This window comes from Castor canadensis, chromosome X, assembly GCF_047511655.1.
Source record: "Castor canadensis chromosome X, mCasCan1.hap1v2, whole genome shotgun sequence".
Classification (NCBI taxonomy): domain Eukaryota; kingdom Metazoa; phylum Chordata; class Mammalia; order Rodentia; family Castoridae; genus Castor; species Castor canadensis.
In genome coordinates, this window is record NC_133405.1 from 132,798,886 (window position 1) to 132,804,885 (window position 6,000).

Sequence of the window (6,000 nt, forward strand, 5' to 3'; positions counted from 1 at the left end):
GCTATTAAGATAGAGGTGCTATTATTAGGTAGGTGGGAGGGGTCTACAAGGCCAAAGAGGCACCAAAACAGCTTACAATTATATAAATACCCAAACCCACTTATTGCAGAATAACAAATAGACTTTGAGGCTGGAGAAATCATCAATTCTTCATTATAAATACCCTGGTTTCATTTATTCTGCTGAAGGAAAGAGGGTCTTAATTATCTGAAATCCTTCTACAGCAGATTCTAATAAATACTCTTTTCTCTACCGGTTAAATCCATAGTTTCAGTTTATTTCTGAACTGGTCAGAATTGCTAGAGACATTTGGTGGCTTGGTGAAAATCTCAAGGTCAGCCTGTACTTAACTATTTTTGTACTATTGTTTCTCTAGTTGAAAGTGACCTTGGAGGTCATAACCTAGCACCTTTATTTTCTAGATAAAGAAACTGAAGACCAAGGTCACATAGACAAGTGGTAGTACTAATTGTCCTAAAATCCAAAATCTCACAATTACCCTAGCAATGCTGTTTGCGCAAAACCTTGCAAGACAAGACTTTCCGTATTAACAATAATAATTGTTAAATTAAATTAAATCATTAAATTTCCTACTAGGAAGAACAACCTAAGCTCAGTTTCCTCTCCTGGCTGGCAAATCAAAAGACCCACAAGCTTAGGGTTACAGAGATGCATTATTTTACTGGGCATGAATTTTTACCTAAGTCACTTACTACCTCACATGTAACGACAGTTTTAGCATACATTCTGGCCTTTTCCCTTAAACTGTAGAGCAAAAAATAAACAAGGGTAGCTTTAAAATTTTTTAAAGCTTTTTATGGCTTTTCTTGCCTGTCATTTCAACAAGTTTATCCAAGAGATACAAATGCTGCTGTAAATTTTTATTATTACTGCTGTTTCAATAATTTTACTGGGCACTCAGTAGCCTCTAGAGACTGGCAAAAATTGCAGTGAAGCATACTTAAAGAGATAGCTTACTTACATAAAAAGGTAATGCTTACATTTATTTAATGATTTTCTGTGGAATGGAAAAGAGGAAGAAGGAAATATTACTGAGTTGTTTTTTGTTGTTGTTGCTTTATCAGACTATTGTTGTGGTTAATCCCACCAATGGAGGATGTTTTAAATGGGTTTATACTTACAGCTTGTGGCACATTGAGGATTTCTCCTTCTGAATGCTGGTGACAGATGGGGTCCAATAATTCTGTATTGTAGAGTGCTGGCTTATGCATTGTAGCAGTTAGCAGCATCCATAGCCTCTACCCACTCCATGACGGCTCCTCTCCTCCACCCTCAATGGCGACCACCCAATGCTCCCCCTGCTAATTTGTCCTCCCCGCCCCTAGTTGAGAATCTCTGTGTTGGGATATTTGACGTCTCCTAGACAGGCTCTCACTACATTGTAAGCTCTCAGAGGAGTTGGCTTCTTTGGATATCTTTTGATTGGTCTGTGCTCCAAGGACATATGAAAAATCCTAAATGATGGTGCCTACCTCCCCCCGACAACAATCCTCCACACAGCCTTCCCTGTGAACACAAGTGCATGCTATCATTTGAGGAGCTTACACTAATCAAGCAAAGCATTCATATCGACTTGCTTAATTGTACATTAAGCCAAGTAATTTTTCTTTCACCACCAGGCAAAATCCTGCTATTTGTTACAAAATGCAGGTGTGTGGGGGGGTTAATTTCAGCGTCTTTGCTGGCTTTTGAGTTGGCCAGCTCTGCCCCAGAAACGCAGCAGATTCCCCTGTGGCTAGAAACAGGGCACTCTGAGTATGACAATCTTGAAGTGGGTTATGCTCATTTTGCATTCTCGGAAATTACTGTAGTCACAAGAAAACATACCTCCTGTCTTCTTTTCGAGCTCTGCTTTCCTCAAATGAAGCCACATGGGTGGTGTGTTGAAGCTGACGTTAGAACAATGGAATGTGAATTTGGGAAGCATTTCTCTGAACAAAATGAGAGGATAATAACTGACACAGAGCCATCCAAACTTGGCACTCAAGCTCAAGAGCACTTCTCTCAGAATTTTGCACTCAATCTTGGACCCCTGATCCACTCTGCTGCTATGATACTCCATTTCCTGTGCTTGGGACAAACAGAGGCACACTTTCAGCCTCAATACCGACATTGAGGGAAGCGATATTGTAACATTTCTTGCTCTTGCATTCTTTGCTTTTGCACCAGAGAGCAGAATCACCAGCTACAATATAGATCCAAATTAACAGATATCCCAGCAGCAAAATAAAATCGCTTTAAGCTCATGATGCTATTTTCTAGTTCTAGAGCCCCTTGTGCAAGATCCCTGTGCAAGAGTCTGCAGCCTGACTTTCTGAAAGTAACTTCCTGTTCATGTACAAAAATATTTTAGGCTGTGATGTGTTTCTAAATTCTTCTATTCTCTCTGTTCCTTTTTCTTTTCTTTTCTTTTTTTCAGACTTTCACTCCCCTTGTGATAGCTCCAGCTGTCTCACTTTAAACACTAGTATGGGTATCCTTTGGACCTCCCATTATCAACATAAAGATCTTGCAAAGACATAATAAGTAAATGTAACTTTGGAAGGAGCATTTTATATATTGTTCCCTGCTCCACTCTCAATAAACCTATAATAACTCAAATCTGCCCCAGATAAGAGCAGATAGCACTATTTGTTTAGAAACAAAAAGCTAGTTTCTCCCAGCTGAAAATGTTTCACACTTCCACCACCTTCTATAATTAATAATTTTCAACCCAGATTACCTCCTCCAAGTTCAAAGCTCAAGCAATTTGTGATAAAGGAGACTAATTTTAACTTCAGCCTAAATGATTTTATGCCTCTATGAAATATAAACATTGGCAGAGAATAAAAAGCCATAAAGTTGCTTTTCTATTAGATTTGAGACTTCACTTAATTGAATCTGCTTGAATGTGTAATTCTTTGTTATTTGATTTTATAGACTTTAAAAAAAATCAACACAAATTGATCCCACAATGCAGGAATTTATTAAAATCTTTTCTGGATAGAGCTACATTCTAATGGTTAAGGAAGAAAGGGAGAAAGAGAATAAACAGAATAAATAAGTAAAAGTATATAATTTTTTAGAAGGAAATAAAGCAAGCAGAGTGGGATGAAGAGAATGGGGGAGGATGCCTGGGGGCTGCTATGATGGCAAATCTGGTGGTGAGGACAGGCATTCTTAGGAAGTGACATTTGACAAAAGACTTTGGAGACCAGGGAGTACCACGTGAGCACTGGGGAAAAGTGTCTTGTAGCAGAGGGAACAGTCAGTGCAAAAGGGAGTGTTCTGAGGGGAGCATGCCTGGCATGTAAGAGGAACCTCATGGAGGTCCAGTGTGCCCAGTGAGAGAGTGGTGGGAGTCGGGGTGGATGAGGCCAGGAGGTAACACTGCCACATCTTGTAGGATTTGACAGGTTGTTGTAAGGATTTGGCTTCTGACTTCGGAACAGTGGGGAGCCATTACAGTTTTGATTAACTAATTTTTAAAAAAACCAAGGTGAAATTTGCATAACATAAAATTAAACATTTCAATGTAGCACTTAGTACATTCACAATATTGTACAATTCCATTTCCATTTAGTTCCAGAGCATTTTCATCACCTCAGAGAGAAGCCCTGTACACACTAGCTGTCATTCTCTGTCTTCGTCTTCCCTCAGCCTTTGGCAACCAGCAATCTTCTTTCTGTCTTAATGGATTTGCTTATTTGTGACATTTCATACAAATGAAATTGTTTAATATGTGACCTGTCATGACTAGCTCTTTGGTTGAAAACACTACATTGGAGATTTGTCCATATTGTAGTATATAGCAATACTTTATTCCTTTTCATGGCTGAAAAATATTCCATTGTGTGACTATGCTACAATTTGCTTATCTATTCACTGGTTAGTGGCATTTAGGCTGCTTCCATCATTTAGCTATTGTGAATAGGGCTACTATCATCATGGTTGGTTCTTAAGTAACAAAGAGAGATGGCCTCACATCCAATATATACGGGGTTATTTTATGAGTCAGTAAACTCTGTAAGTTCATTTTTAAATTGCAAACATAGATAACTGAATAAATAAATGCTTCTTGCCCCTCCCCCGATTCATTGAACCCATAACTCTGCCATGTGGTATCACCTATTTGGCTGCTTAAAATATCATCTGCTCCCACCAGAGCCATTTTTTAAAATTCTCTATTTTTCCCCTTCCATTAGTGATTAAAGGCCAAGCAATTGTCTAACATGTGTCCTCACTCTCTAAAGAGTATTTCCCAAAATTTACATGTGGATTTCTAAGAATGATGAACAGTAACAATTAAGAATGAAGATTCTCTAACTAAGTGGAACTCAGCTGGGCACCAGTGGCTCATGTCTATAATCCTATCTTCTCAGGAGGCAGAGATCAGGAGGATCACGGTTCGAAGACAGCCCAGGCAAATAGTTCACGAGACCCTATCTCAAAAAAACCCATCATGAATAAGGGCTAACATGGTAGAGCGCTTGCCTAGCAAGTGTGAGGCCCTGAGTTCAAACCCCAGTACTGACAATAAAAAAAATAATAAAATGGAAATCATTCTTGCTTTAAAAACACAGATGCACTAAATGCATTGTGGTGTGCTAAAAGAGGAAAAGAAACTTGCCTGGGCCTGAGCCTCTCGGGGCAGTGCAGCCCCTTGACTTAAAGAAGGTTTTCATCACTTAGCCTCATTTTCCTTCCTCCACCCAATAATTCAAGGACTGGTGATCTGCTAGGCATTGCTAAGAGGCAGAAAGAAATAGTAGTGATACTTTTTCCTCCACCACACAGCAACAATGAATAAAGCACTTTGCTGTTCTTTTCCTATGCATCACTTTTCTCTGCAAGTTGGAAAGAAGCTTCCAGCTCCCTGGCTTTTCAGTCAGGGTGACATCATTCAGAGATGGAAAATTAAAGGTATTTCAGGTGACTCTATCTCCTTGTTCTGCATGAGCCTGGTCTAGTTAGAAAGGCAGTGGAGGCCCTGCTGAACTGGGAATTCAAAGGCTTGAACTAGAAGCTTCGCCTTTTCAGCAGGGTGCCTCCTTCAGATTTTTCTCCCCTGCCTTTTTTTTTCTAAAGACACCTGAGGCTGGAGCAGAAAGAAACTGTGGACTTAACAGTCCAGCAGTGCCTCTCCATTAGCTCCAGAGAAGCCGAGCTGTCTTTGTGATTCCTGGAACAAGTAAACCAGAGACCAGACAGTAGTGGGAAGCTGAGAGGAGGGGAAGGAAGAGATAGGAAGAGGCCCCCAACATCTTCATCCAGGAACAACCTGGTTAAAACCAGCCAGCCTCCAAGAGGAAAGTATGTTCCTAAACGTGGCATCAGTCTCTAGCCTATCTAGTCTTGACTGGATGAAGTAGGGGAGAAGACAGAGAGGCAGAGGGTGAACAATGAGACCATCTGCTGATGTAGACTTTAAGTCATCTGAGGTTTGCCACCCATCTACATAACCTCTGACGAAAAAGGAGATTCTTGGAGGGACTGGAAATAAAGCAGCACCTGCTCCAGGGCTCCTTCCCCCAGTCTTCCTAATTTGGAAGGGGAAGAGGTTCTTTTCTAAAGCTAGGATGACAAGTTTGCAAAATCCAGCTGTCAGCACCATCCTACAATCAAACTCATCTTCAATAACCCCACACTTATTGGGTGAAATGTAGCTCTGAGAAGTTCAAATGCATCGACCCTCTGACAGAAAAGAATTTAACTTTCCTTTGCATCTCAGCCTTGGCCCATGTTGGGTCCTGTGCCTGGAAGAGAATTCCTTACCCACCTTCTATCCCCACTCCCACCCAGCTTGGTCAAGGCTGCTTGCAATTCTCAGCTTTTATGTCAACTCCTCAGAGAAATCTCTCCTGCTTCCCCCTTCTTTCTACCCCACCCCACAAAGAAACCTCCCAACTAGATTAGGTGTCCATTCTGAGCAACCTGTACTTGCCTTCCTCGAAGCCGCTGTCATAATGTGTTCTGTTATACCTCCACCCTTAACATAAT